At 38.8% G+C, this 15,124-nt stretch overlaps 1 protein-coding gene across 2 annotated transcripts in view; it reads left to right on the plus strand.

The window, feature by feature from the left end:
• gorasp2 (golgi reassembly stacking protein 2) overlaps positions 1-15,124 on the plus strand; it is a 40,955-nt gene that overhangs the window by 755 nt on the left and 25,076 nt on the right. Inside the window, exon 2 of one of the 2 annotated variants that reach the window (XM_087989051.1) lies at positions 14,509-14,683. The exons of the other annotated variant lie outside the window; for it this stretch is intronic. The gene's annotated coding sequence lies outside the window, so the exon portion shown is untranslated. The remainder of the gene's footprint in view (positions 1-14,508; positions 14,684-15,124) is intronic. 2 annotated transcript variants of the gene reach the window in all.

The raw sequence follows: 15,124 nt of genomic DNA on the forward strand, positions 1-15,124 counted from the left end.
TTATTTTTGCTTAAAAAATTCACATCAATAAGTTTTGGAATGTGGCTGTGCTGAATTTGTTTTGTTTTAATGATATCTCGACCGTGTATACGTTGAACTTGTGTACAAGGCAACTGCAGGGCCTTACAAGTTACCTCATTAATCTGCCTGTAATTTTGGATTTGTAGCTCATTCATCTTGCTGGTTTTAGTGCTATCCATGTACTCTGTATTACATTACACCACTTTGCACCCTCTTCCCTTCATTGGCCTACACCAATGTTTCTGTGTTTAGGTTGAAAATCTGTAATGTACAATGTTCAAATCAAAAATCAAGTGAGTTCAAAAATAATTGGATCATAGTTGCACTTATCTAGTTATTAGTTTTATAGATTATATTTTTTTTGTGCTTAACAGTTTGTCCTGCAGCATGATTAATTGCAAATTTTGTGATGAAACATTTGACACGACTCTTTTCAGGAGTTTAGGAGGAAGTTAAAATGGAGGACTTCAAAGAGAGTAGTCTCTCATTTTATTCCCAGTGCTGTACACTAGCAAGAGTAGATGAAGGTAGCAAAGCTCAATATATGGCTTGAAGAATGGTGAATGAGGGAGGCTTTGGGTTCTGGAGATGTTGGGACCTGTTTTGGGAAAAAAGCACCTGTTGAAAAGGGATGGGTTGCATATCAACATGGTCTGAGAGCACGGTCCTCTTTGGGAGATACATGAGTGCATTTCTGAAAGCTTTGGGGAAACTAAATTTGTGGATTTTGTTGTGGAGAGAGCACCAACTTTTAGATGTAGTAAAAATGAATAAAATCTGTAAATTTATACTACTAGGCAGAAGGGAATGGATCCATTTAGATGGGAAAAAATTAAGAAAAGCACAGAGGACTGGAGAAAGTTGTGAAGACTAATTAATTCCTGTGTATAAATAGTATGTAAATATATGATGTGGTAAAAATTGATTTGTACAGGTGTAGATTGTCATTTGGAAATAACATACCTGGCCCAAAGGAGGGCATGCCTGATCATTATTTCTTGATACAAAAGGTTCATGAAAAATAGGAACACGGAAATGGAAGTAGTATTCACAGTGACACTGCAGAGGGATCAGAGAAATAATCTATTTGGTCAGAGCTTAGAAACAAAATATCGTACAGTTACATTCCATGGTATAGTCTTAGGCAGAAGTGGGTACTGCAGATGCTGGAGATTAGAGTCAAGATTAGAGTGGTGCTGGAAAAACACAGCAGGTTAGGCAGCATCTGAGGAACAGGAAAATCGACGTTTTGGCCAAAAGCCCTTCAGATGCTGCCTGACCTGCTGTGCTTTTCCAGCACCACTCCAATCTTGGTATAGTCCTCGTGGGAAAGTTGGAGGAGGAACACAATTGCAAGCAATGTAGGAATTATAAAGTGGTTATAATGGGAAACTATTTGTCCAGATGTAGTTTTGAATAATAAAGGGCAGAGAGGGGCAAAAGTTCAAGAAAACTTTCTACAGTACTTTATTTCCAGTACAATGAGAAAGAAGGCACTCATAATTCTGGTTCTTGGAAAAGAGGTCTAGCATAAGTAGCAAAGCAGTGATCATTTTATCTTTGGGCTTAAGTTGTTCATGAAAGGAGTACCAGGAGTAATCCAGAGTGAGAATAATTTACTGAGAGAAAAGCTAACATCAGTAGGTTTAGAATAGAACTGGCCCAGATCAACTGGAATGAATGGTTGATAGGCAAAACTGTGTTTGAAAATGGACTGCTTTGAGAGAAAAGTGAGTTTGGTGCAAATTTTATTCTCATGAAAGGGCAATACAGGGCAAACAAATCCATGATTTGGAGATGCTGGTGTTGGACTGGGGTATACAAAGTTAAAAATCTCACAACACCAGGTTATAGTCCAACAGGTTTAATTGGAAGTACACTAGCTTTCGGAGCGGCGCTCCAAAAGCTAATGTGCTTCCAATTAAACCTGTTGGACTGTAACCTGATGTTGTGTGATTTTTAACTTCAAACAAATCCAGAGATCCAGGATGACAAAACTAATAGAAATTTACAATTAAGAAGATAATGCCTGCTTATGATAGCTGTTAGGTGCACAAAGCAACTGAGAACAAGGCTGAATATAAAAGATTCAGGGAAGAATTGAGAAAAACAACTAAGCAAATGATAGAGAATGGCAGCTAACAAAATATGGAATCCAAAAATCATCTTTTAGTTGAAAGATAAACTGTAAAATGGGCAGCAGAAAGATGGCTGAAGCTGAAAAGCAGATGGATCCAAAAACCAGATTTACACAAAGGCAGGGAACGTTGCTAAAATATTAAATGAATATTTTCCATCTTTGTTTACTAAGGAGTAAGATGCTGTACAGGTTACAGTGAAAAATGGGATTATTCAGACACTTGATTGGTTTGAATTTGAGGAAGTTATGGATAGACTATATGTACATAAAATTAATAAGGCAACAGCACCCGAATGGGGTGCATCTAGGGATACTGATGCAAGTGAGAATGAAAATTGAGGAGACACTTGCCATTCTTTTTGAATCTTTAGATTTGGGAATGATACCAGGGGTCTGGAGAGCTACAGTTATTACTGTTGTTCAAAAAAAGCATGCAAAGATAAGCTCGGCAAATAGAATCAGTCAGTTTAACCGTGCTGGTGGAGAAACATCTAGAAACGATAGATTGAGACAAATTTAATAATCACTTGGGTAACTGCAAGACAATTAAAGGAAGCTATCATTACTAGAGGGAAAATCTTTTCGACTGTCTTGCAGTTTTTTGATGAGATAATGGAAGTTTGCTAAGGGTTGTGCTGTTGATGTTGTGTATATAGACTTCCAGATGCATGTGATAGTCTTGTACAACAGACTTGTTGTGGACAAACTTGTACTCTGTGGAATAAAAGGGACAGTTGTAACATAGATACAGAATTGGCTGAATAACAGGAAACAGAGTGTAACATTTAAAATAATATTTTTCAGACAATAGGAAGGTTTATGTGGAGACTCTCCAAGGGTGCTGTTGAAATCTTTATCCTTCCTGGTCAATGTTTTCTCTAATTCCTTTCTTGGCTGCATGGGCCTCCGAGGCCGATACCAGTTGCCATTCAAAGAATGTGAGAGCTTAAAAGGAATGTTGTTCCTGGGATACATATGACCAAAGCTTTGGTACACAGAGCACAATTTCAAAAATTGCTGATTGTATGAAGCTTGAAAGCATTGTGAACTGAGAAGAGGATAATGTTAAACTTCAAAAGAATGTAGACCGATTGGTTGAATAGATAACCAAGTGGCAGATGAAATTTATTGCAGAGAAGTGCAAACAGATGATTGCTTCTGTATCATCTCAACACCTACAAATGGAGCTGCATTAGAATATTAATTCAATGAGCCACCACACACTGCAGTACCAAGGAACTATGAAGAGCAGAAGAAAACCACTTATACAGCGTATTCAAAAAGAACGGGTACCCAATGAACACAGTCTGCCGATTTCTCAGCAATAAACCCAAACAAGCAGACAAAATGCATCCAGAAACCCTAGCCACTCTTCCCCCTACATCAAAGACATCTTGGAAATGACTGGCAGACTACTCGGACTTCTTGGCATCATGGTAGCCCACAAACCCACCAACACACTAAGACTGCAGCTAATGAACTTGAAAGACCGGATACAGACAACAAGCAAAACTAACATCATTTACAAAATACCTTGCATGAACACTACATTGGACAACCAGGCAGAAAACTAGCCACCAGGATACATGAATATCAACTAGCCACAAAAAGATCCACTATCACTAGTATCCTTACATATAGATGAGGAAGGACACCACTTTGCCTGGGTCAACACATCCATCCTAGGACATGCCAAACAGAGACACGCACGACAGTTCCTAGAAGCATGGCATTCCAACCGGAACTCTATCAACAAACACCAATTGGGATCCCATCCATCCATCTATCTCTGAGGGAAAAAAAAAGGGAAATGACATAACCAACACAGGGAATGGCATTACCACAGAAAGTGACATCACCAGCCCAAGGAAATCTAAACACCTAAATAGAAAGCCGGCCACAACACCAGTGTTTCACTGGTGGCTCACTGATGACAACTAGTATGGTGAAGAAATGTCTGAAATAAAACCTTCCAGCTGAGCGAGCAAACTTACATCCAGAACCTCAACCTGAGCTACAAACCTTCTCCAAACTTGCTAACTTTTTCTGGTGGGTCTATAAAAATTGGTAAGAGTCTTTATTGACATGCTGAATTTCTTCATCCTCATGAGGAAGTAGAGTCATTGTTGTGCTTTCTTGACCGTTGCATCAACGTGGGTGGACCAGGACAGATTATTGGTGATTGTCAATCCTAGGAACTCGATGCTGTCGACCCATCTCCACCTCAGATCCATTGATATTGTGGGGCATGCCCTTCACCTTGCTTCCTGAAGTCAATAACCAGCTCTTTTGTTTTGCTGATGTTGAGGGAGAGGTTGATATCTTTACACCATGCCATCAAGTACTCTGACAAAACAGAATACAGATAAGAGACATTGTTTAAGATCTGGCCTACAATGGTGGTATCGTCAGTGAATTTATAGATGGAGTTAGGGTTTCATTTGGCTATACAGATATAGTAAGGGGCTGAGTAAATAGCCTTGCAGGGCGTCGGTGTTAAGTATTGTTGTGGAAAGGATGATGTTGCCTATTCTGTTTGATTGCAGTCTGTGGGTCAGGAATCTAGATGTACATGTGCATAAGTCAGTGAAAGCGGCAGGACAGGCTGAGAGAACATTCAAGAAAGCAATTAGCATCTCTGTCTTTATCAATAGGACTATAAAGTATAAAAGCAAAGAAGTTATGTTAAACCTGTATCAAACATTGGTGTAGCCTTAACTGGAACATTGCGTCCATTTCTGAATGCTATACTTTAGAAAAGATTTGAAGGCATTTGCAAGAGTAAAGAAAATATTCACAAGATTGGCCCTAGGCATGTTAATGTCATGGGTAGAAAGTGAGGTCTGCAGATGCTGGAGATCAGAGCTGAAAATGTGTTGCTGGAAAAGCGCAGCAGGTCAGGCAGCATCCAGGGAACAGGAGAATCGACGTTTCGGGCATAAGCCCATTCCTGAAGAAGGGCTTATGCCCGAAACGGTCGATTCTCCTGTTACCTGGATGCTGCCTGACCTGCTGCGCTTTTCCAGCAACACATGTTAATGTCATGGCCACCAATTGTGAAGAGAAAGGGGAGCCTTCAAGTTGTTTCTGGTTTTGAAACTTAATCAGTTCTGAAACTTTTTTATTCAAGTTATAATTCATACTATTGAGACTCTATTTAAAATAAAACTTGAATCTTTTAGTAAGAATGTATTGTTGAGTTTGAGGAATAGTTTCCAAGAAGAGTGAAGAGGGCTACATCTACCTGTGCTCAGCCTTGCTGGGAATGAATGCTAGACTGTAAAAATGTTCAGTTTTAAGAGCACTGACATCCTTCACAGTAATGAGCACAAAACATTTTACTTTCGAAAAATACAAGGAAAGGCTCGTACAGTAATCTGTCAAGAGGATTTTGTATGACACCTTTTGACTGAAGTTTGTGATTTGTTATGAGAGATAATGGCCAAAAATGATGGCTATGGGATTCAAGCTGGCTGAATGAACATCTGATTTCTGTTGAAATGTATACCTTTGTTGGTACAGAGATATGTTAACATTGATAGCAGTGGTTAAGTGTTTTTTTTTTCGCAATTTAAGCTTGAGCCTAATCAATAGCATTGCACAAATGTCTCATGCTTGGGTTTTACTTTAAGGTACATCTAATCAATTTTGTTTTAGTAGCCTGTTACCCTTCTTTAATCTCTAAATTTGAAGAAATAGCACTTGTCATAGAGCTTACAAAGGTTGTGGCGATTGCCATGGATATCATGATGTAAAAAAAAATCACTAGTCTGATTTGTAAGCTGTCTTCATTCCTGATGGATTACTCTTATCATGTTCACTTTTTCTGGAATCAGATGCCAATCTTTTATTTAGTACTAGATTTATTTACAGAATGCAATATTACAAATGTCTGACTTCTCACCAAACCAGGACCCAGTGGCCCATAAATCTTTCTTCTTCTGTGCTCAAGTACTTAATCAGCGTACATTCTTAGCCTTTATAAGACAATTAATAACCATTAACAGATTCCTTTTTTTTTAAAACTTGAAACTTTACAACACGATCCATTCAAAGTAAGTTTTCCATATTCTGTGCATCTCATTTTAATACAAGGTGTTCCTCTTCTGGGACCTCCACTAGATTTTTGGTGCCAGCATTTCTTTTAGTCTAGAAATCCAGTAATGTTGGACAAAAGTCGTGTGTTAACTTTTTATTTAGAGATTTCCTTTCTACCATCTTTTACACTAGAAAGCTCAGTTGTTAGCCTTTTATCAGTTTATATATTTTGTTGAATGATGCAGTCCCACAGGGAACAATTATCTGTATAACATTCAATGGCAAATTATTCTTGGACCATGCCTTGTTTTGAATTTCATCTAAAATATTTGTTAAATAGAACCTCCATCCTATATTCTACTGGTGCCAGTGTTTCCAATGCTTAGTTCCTTAAAATCAGCTCTTTTTCTTAGCTTCCCAGGCCAAATGACATTTTTAAATTTCATCCACCAAGAATATTATAAAATGAGCTACACCCTGATAGACATCCAGAAGGTGAGAAACATCACTATGAACAACTAATCTGATGACATCTGGGTCCCCAAATGCTGAAAGTTTGTCTGTATGTTTCACTGTATTAAATCGTTTCAGTATTTTCCCTCAAAACATTGTGTTTTATCTTGTTTCACAACTGTACTTGATTCCGATAGATCAAACTGGCAAATGGACCTTTTGGGTGAGTTGTCAATTCAACTGTCCAATCAAAATTCTTAATTGCTCTGTTGCTTCTTTAAATAGAAGATTGTCTTTCTATGACAACATTGTCTATCAGCAGGCAAATAATACATTCTCAATAAAATTATTGATGCAAGCTTATTTCAGACCTATTGTATTGAAATCTTCATCTGAAGGTTTTAAAATTTGTTTTCTAATCCTAAACTCTCCTTTAATCTTATAAATAAATTATAAAAAATGTATTATAACAAAATTCATAGAAATTATCAACGTTTTTCCCTTTTGTGATACCAGCAGAAGTTGGTTGGATCTGTTTTCAATTGAGTACAAGGCAGTCCTTGAATTAATCTCGAAGTACTGGAGAAACTCAGCAGGTCTGATGACTGTTTCTCTCTCCACAGATGCTAACATTTCAACTCCAGTGACTCTACTTTGGAACTTTCGTTTTTATTGGAGAAATGCGTACCTTTTGAAACTGTAAATTATTCATGAATACTCATGCATCTATCTGTAAATATTTTGGGCTTTATTTCTACATTGCCACCCTTTTTAGGCTCTAAGATATGGAGAGTGCAGTTAAATTTGAGTAATAAGACAATTACGATTATAGACTGAATTGACAGAGTTAATCAAAAGTAGAGAGTCTGGTACCAGAAAAATACAGCAGATCAGGCAGCATCCTGAGGCTCATTCCTGATGAAGGCCTTATGCCCGAAATGTCTAATCAAAAACCTTATTCACCTTGACTAGCCAAAAAAACACTCTGTGCAGGTATCTTTCACAAGTTTCACAGAATTTAAGTTTATCACAATAAATACAAAATAATGATACTTGAGTTAGTTTGGTGCATCAACTTGTGACTTCTGGCTGACTGGGCATATGTTTTTTATTTTGTTGATTAAAATTCTCCTGTCTTTCTGCATGCTAGTTTAGCAAAGATAATGGCTTATAAACTCTTATCAGCCATCACCCCCGTGTGGAATTAGAGGCATTTCAAGCAATGGCTTATGAAGGTTTAACAACTCATAATCAATCGTGGATTGACTGGACTGTGTATGCCCACTTCCTGATTGGTTTTTTAAGGGTGAGGGTCATTTACTCTATATCACTTCCTTTGTCTTCTGACTGGTTCCCTCAGATATCAATCATTTATGGGAACATCCTGAATATAAGAGGTATGGTTAGTAAGTTTGCAGATGACATCCAAAATTGGCGGTGGAGTGGATAGTGAAGAAGGTTATGTTGAGAGTACAGAGGGACCTTGATCAGACGGGCCAGGGGGCGAAGGAGTGGCAGGTGGAATTCGGTTTAGATAAATGTGAGGTGTTGCATTTGGTAAGGCAAACCAGGGCAGGGCTTATACACTAAGGTCCTCAGGAGTGTTGCTCAGCAAAGTGACCATGGAATGAAGGTTAATAGTTCCTTGAAAGTAGAGTCGCATGTAGACAGGGTAGTGAAGAAGCTGTTTGATACCCTTACCTTTATTGGTCAGTGCACTGAGTATAGGAGTTGGGATGTCATTTTGTGGTTCTACAGGACATTAGTTAGACCACTTTTGGAATACTGTGAGTGATTCTGGTCTCCCTGCTACAGGAACGATTTTGTTTCAAGAAAGAGTTGGATAGAGCTCTTAAGGATAGTGGAATCAAGGGTTATGGGGATAAGGCAGGAACAGGATACTGATTGAGGATAATCAACCATGATCATAATGAATGGTGGTGCTGGCTCGAAGGGCAGAATGGCCTACTCCTGCACCTGTTGTCTATTGTGAAAAACGTAAGGGCTCTGAAGAGATTTGCAAGGATGTTGCTGTGACTGGAGGGTTTGAGTTATAGGGAAGAGACTGAATAGGCTGGGGCTATTTTCCCCAGAGTGTCAGAGGCTGAGGGATGACCGTACAGGGATTTATAAAATCATGAGGGACATGGATAGGTTGAATAGCCAAGGTCTTTTATTTTCCCAGGTGAGGGCATATGTTTAATGGGAGAAGGGCATGATATATAAGGGGCTGCTTTTATATGCAGTGGGTGTGCATGTATGAAATGTACTGTCAGAGGAGGTGATGCAGGCTGGTGGTACTATAACATTTAAAAGGCACCTGGATGGGTAAATGCGTAGGAATGGTTTACAGTGGTAGGGGCAAAATGCTGGCAGATGAGACTAGATTAATTTAAGATATCTGTTTGGCATGGATGAGTTGGACCAAAGGGTTGTACGTCTCTATGATTGTATGACTCCTTATAGCTTTTGAAAATGTGTTGCTGGAACAGCGCAGTAGGTCAGGCAGCATCCTTCCTGAAGAAGGGCTTATGCCCGAAACGTCGATTCTCCTGTTCCCTGGATGCTGCCTGACCTGCTGCGCTGTTCCAGCAACACATTTTCAACTCTGATCTCCAGCATCTGCAGACCTCACTTTCTCCTTATAGCTTTTCCCTGTTAGTGGAGTTCTGTAAAGTTTTTAAGCTTTTAGGCACTACCAAGGTACAGTGATCAATCTAAATATTATGGAGAATTCTAGTGCCTGTCTGTTTGTGACTTCAGTGACTACCAAGTTAATTAAAAATAGCAAAAGATATACAAGTTGCTCCAACATAAAGATTTGTGCAGAGTATGTACCAAAATCAATTCGTTGAGACTACCTGTACATTAAAACTGAAGCTATATGCTAATACTTTCAATCATTACATATATACATTCAAAATTACTACATAACTAATTACAGAAGCGAATTCCAAAGTTTGTTTTATAAAAATTACATTAGCCATTTCTCATTTAAAACAATTGTTACAGTTAATTCTTTTCAGACATAATTCTACTATAAAAGTAAAAATCTGTTCCACATCAAAGAACTTTACGGTTTACAGCAAGGTGTTTTTTTAAAAAGAAAAGTTTTTTCCCAGCTTGGTATTTGTTAGCCTGTGCCATAAACTTAAACCTCCAGCATTCCCTCGGCTTAACACACTGATGTGTGTTCACAGGAACAAATTACACCAGTGTCTTACATTGACTATAATTAAATGGTATAACATTTCCCAGCAATTTCTATTTTTGTTTGTTTCAGTTCTCCAACATCTGCAGTTAACACCCCATTTGCTAACTAAAGGCATAACCAAACAATAAATCATTAGTGAAAGTAATCTGGCAAGGTGGTTTTAAAAACACATCACTTTTTTATTTTTAAAAACATTCTGTTCTCAATTTGCACTGTTTGCAATGATCATTCTATGTTCCTACAAATATGTGGCCAAGATTGACAAGACAGTTTTCAGGATTATTTTTCTTGCCCTATGGGAATCTCTTCTTGTATCCTGATGTCCAAGTTCCTTCAAAGCTCTTGAGGTACTAGTTTTATTTTAGTCTTGTATTTCCCATCAGAAGGATGGTTTCATGCATAGCCAACCTTATCATCTGGATGAAATATCACCTGACTTTTCAAAGTAGACACACAGTTCCCTGCAACTATCTCATGCTTTTCATTTTGTCTCTTTATTAATTGATGACAGCCACCAAAATTTCGTAATCTGAACAGCCTCAACTACTAGCAGTTTTTCTAGGTTGTTCATGTTCTGTTGCTCAATGAAGTCAAGCTGTGATCTGTTGTTGTCGCATGTCTTGTGAGCTAATATTACAGGATCACATCCTCCTTTGGTGAAAGGTTCTGTTCGCCACTATATGAATGTTTCCTAGTCCAAGAGTCTCCCCCGATCCACAATGAGAGCTTTTGCTATGTTTTCTTGCTTTTTTACCTCATTTTGCTTGGCCATTGATCTTGCCACTTGCCCAATATCTTTAACATTTAATTGATATTTGAACATTCTAGTAACTTTCCCTGCTCTCTCTCTGTTGGTTATCACCTTTCATTCACTTGGTCCTTCTGGTTTACAAGTCACTGAAGTCCTTTGGGTTCAACAATCCTGGAGTGATATCACTATCATACCTTCTCGTTACTATTCAACACATATCCTGTTCGTCATAGCAGTTAAGCATGTGAGTATAGAAAGTTCAGGAAATGTGCCATTTTCTAACTTCTTGGGTACTAAAGTTTGTAAGAAATCCTATCAATTGAGATGAGAGGATCTTAATATTTCAACAACTGTATTGTTTGAGATCATAATACCGTGAGCTTTAAAATACTCATGGATCGGGATAACAGCAGTCCTCCGATGAAGGTGTTAAATTGGGGGAAGGCGAGCTACAACAATATTAGGAGGTGGAGAATTTTAATTAGACGTGGGTGTTTGAGGGTAAATCTACATTGGATGTGGGAGTTGATAAGTGTTCAGGTGTGGCACGTTCCTGTGAGAATGAAGGATAGATATGGCAAATTATGGGTGACCAATAATGTTAGGACCTTGGCCAAAAAGAAAAAGAAAGCATACACCAGGTCTCGGAGGATGAGAACTCGCAAAGCCCTTGAAGTATATAAGGAAAGTAGGAAAGAACTTAAACAAGGAATTAGAAGGGCTAAGAGGAGTCATGAAAAATCATAAGCTTACAGGATTAATGAGAATCCCAAGGCTTTTTATACATATATAAAAAGCAAGGGGGTAGCCAAGGAAAGGGTTGACCCACTCAAGGACAAAGAGGGGAGTCTATGTGAGGCAGACAAGGTATATGAGATCCTAAATGAATACTTTATGTCAGTATTCACCAAAGAGAAGGAATTGGTGGAGGATGATCTTGGGGAAGGGAGTGTCAGATGTCTGAATCAAGTTGCTATTTAAAAGGAAGAAGTGTTATGTGTCTTAAAAAGTATTAAGGTAGATAAGTCCCCAGGTCCTGATGAGATCTATCCCAGAATATTGAAGGAGACAAGAGAACAAATTGCTGAAGCATTGATAGGCATCTTTGTATTCTCTTTGGCCAGAGGTGAGGTCCCAGAGGACTGGAGAATAGCCAACGTTGTCCCATTGTTTAAGAAGGATAGCGGAGATAATCCAGGAAATTACAGGCCTATGACCTTCATGCTGTTGGTAGGGAAATTATTGGAAAAGATTCTCAGATACAAGAACTACTCATTTAGAAGCAAATGGACTTATTAGCGATTGACAACATGGTTTTATGCGGGGGAGGTCATGCCTCACTAACTTGAAGAAGTTTTTTGAGGAGGTGACAACAATGATTGATAGGGAAGAGCAATTGATGTTGTCTGCATGGACTACAGTAAAGCCTTGTCAAGGTCCCTCATGGCAGACTGGTACAAAAGGTGAAGTCACATGGTATCAACTGTGACCTGGCAAAATGGATATAGAGCTGGCTTAGTCATAGGAGACAGAGGGTAGTGGTGGAATGATGCTTTTCGGAATGGAGGGATCAGTGCTGGGACCTCTGCTGTTCATGATCTACATAAATAATTCGGAGGACAATATGGCTGGTCTAATTAGTAAATTTGCGGATGATACAAAGGTTGGTGGAGTTGCAGATAGTGAGGAGGATAGTTAGAGGATATGGCAGGATATGGAGGTATGTTGGAGGCATGGGCAGAAAAATGGCAGATGGAGTTTAAACCAGAGGTGATGCTTTTTGGAATGTCAGGTACAGGTGGAAATTATACAGTGAATGGCAGAACCATTAGGATTATTGATATGCAGAGTGAGCTGGCTGTGCACTTCCACAGACTACTGAAAGTGGCAGCGCAGGTAGATAACATAGTAAAGAAAAAGGCCTGTGGCATGCTTCCTTCATTGGAAGGGGCAATGAGTATAAAGATAGGCAAGTAATGCAGCTTTATAGAATTTTAGTCAGATCACACTTGGAATATTGTGTACAGTTTTGGTCACCACATTAAGAGAACGATATGAATGCTTTGCAGAGGGTGCAGAAAAGGTTACTAGGATGTTGCCTGGTTGCGGGGAGGGGGGGGGGGGGGGGCGTGGTTTAGCTATGAAGGAAGGTTGAATAAACTCAGTTTGTTTTTACTGGAACGCAGGAGGTTGAGGGGTGATCTGATAGACGTTTATAAGATTGTGAATGGCATGGATAGAATGGAAAGAATGAGGTTTCTTCCCAGGGTGGAGGGATCAATTACTTGAGGACACAGGTTCAAGGTGCAGGGTTTGAAAAAGTTCAAAGAGATTTGTTAGGCAAGGTTTTCACGCAAAGGATGATAAGTGCCTGGAACGTGCTGCCAGATGAGGTGATGGAAGCAGACACAATAGCAGCATTCAAAAACACCTGGATGAATACATGAATAGGAAGGGAATAGTGGGATAAGGATTCTGTAAATGAAGACAGTTTTAGTATGGAAGGGCAAAATATGTCGATGCAGGCTTGGAGGACCGAAGGGCCTGTTCCTATGCTGTATTGTATTTTGTTCTTCTTTGTTGTTCTTGTTCTTTTAACTACTGTCTTACTATCACAACCTATAACCTTATCTAGACCTTTTCACTGTTTATAGCAATTTTTATAGTATGCTAAGTTTCCAGAATTGAAGATTATCTTGGAAGGTCTTATGAATTGCATGGAGCTCACTGGACTTTGAGGCTTTTTAGCCTGATGATGCCCTTCTGCCAGGCAGTAATGACACCTATCGCCATCCCAACTACCTTTCCCCCAGCCCCACCCCACCTTCCCTATTTATTTCTCAGCACCCTTATCCCTCCCTAGTCCTGATGAAGAGTTAAGCCCGAATCATCAACTCTCTTGATCCTCAAATGCTACCTGACTTGCTGTACTTTTTCCAACGCCACACTTTATCGACTCTAATTAGAAGTTTTGTAAAGGAGATGCAAGAATGCCTTGATTGGTTAAACTGCAGATTTATTGACTTGCCAAAAACAGTTGCTTTATCGTGTATCAAGTTCAGTTCATTTGAGCTTTTTTCCATGGGAAGGTTAGTCAGCAGCAAAGCTCCCTTATTCGATACTACGTCACTAATAATGAAGCAGTTTGTGTCACCACTCTTTTCATTGACTTCTGTGTGTTGTCATTCCCAAACCTGAAGGAAGTGAAACTTGATCTACCTTCAATCATCACTACTGAGTGAATCAAAATGGTATTTTGATCAAGCTGTTCCACTCCATCATTATCTCAAATAGCACTATTAAATGAATCTGTGACTAATGCATTCATTTCTTGATAAAACTTCTTGTGACTAGTAAACTTTTCTCAGAATAATCACTATCATTTTCACCTTTCAAATTGTTTCTTATGTTGCTTTGAAATCTTTGCTATTCATCTTGGTATATTTCATTGCAAGGAATTGGTTAGCTCAGTTGGCTGGATAGGTAGTTTGTGATGCAGGATGACATCAACGGTGTAAGTTAATTTCCTACACCATTTGAGGTCACACTCTCCCTTCATTTGAGGCATGGTGACCTTCAGGTTAAATTCATCACAAATCATCTTTCTAATTGGAGAGCAGCCCTCTGGTCCTCTCGGACTGTGGTGACGACTACTACTAGTTCATTGTATAATGATATTTTGATTCATACTTGAGCGCCACTAACAGTTCCCCAGGCATTTCCAGGATTCATTCATTTATTATTGCTGGTCAAATCACATTGTCTGCCACATTGCTATAAATGCCTTTATTCCATTCTTTCCATCTGCAACTCTTGTGTATTATTGACACCTGTGCCCTGCATATGAAATATTCATGATCATTGTGTCCTTCATCCTTTGCTCCATTGCAGAATGTCCCACTTGAACCAAAGACACTGGAGAAGAATGATTCACCAGGAATTTTCTAAAGAAGCGGGCATATCATCTAAATGGGTATCTTTTCCTGAAAAGCCTTGCCAGTTAAACCAGGAGCCCATCCATACATGGCATTTTAGTACAATCCAGCAATTTAAGTGCGAGCATTGAGTAAGGAATTTGGAAAATGAATTTTTGCTCTCATTTATGCATCTGTTAAAGTCTATTTTGCATTCTTCCATGGAAAGACTGTGCCTTTGAAATTCATTTGTCTGACTATGTCCCTTGTTGGCTTCTAATAGATCATCTTTGTAAACTGCACTGATGAAATTTAAGAAAATATCCAAATCTTGCTTGGTGTCCAACTGATAGACATCCAGCTCTCAACATACAACATATTTGGGGTTTCTGATTTTGATTTTGTTAGTAAACAACAATGTTGATTACTAACTACAACAGACAAGGCAAAACCAAACTTTATAGTCATATCATTGGGAACCTGTTTGCAAAGTGAATTCAGTTTAACTTCGTCCCAGAATAGATGAAATCATTGAGGCAGGTTTTTGAGATAAAAGCCCTGATATCTTTTGAAGTTCATTTTCATACAGTAAG

Source organism: Chiloscyllium plagiosum, unplaced genomic scaffold (assembly GCF_037043375.1).
Source record: "Chiloscyllium plagiosum isolate Xiang-an unplaced genomic scaffold, Cpla_swu_hap1 HiC_scaffold_7, whole genome shotgun sequence".
NCBI lineage: Eukaryota > Metazoa > Chordata > Chondrichthyes > Orectolobiformes > Hemiscylliidae > Chiloscyllium > Chiloscyllium plagiosum.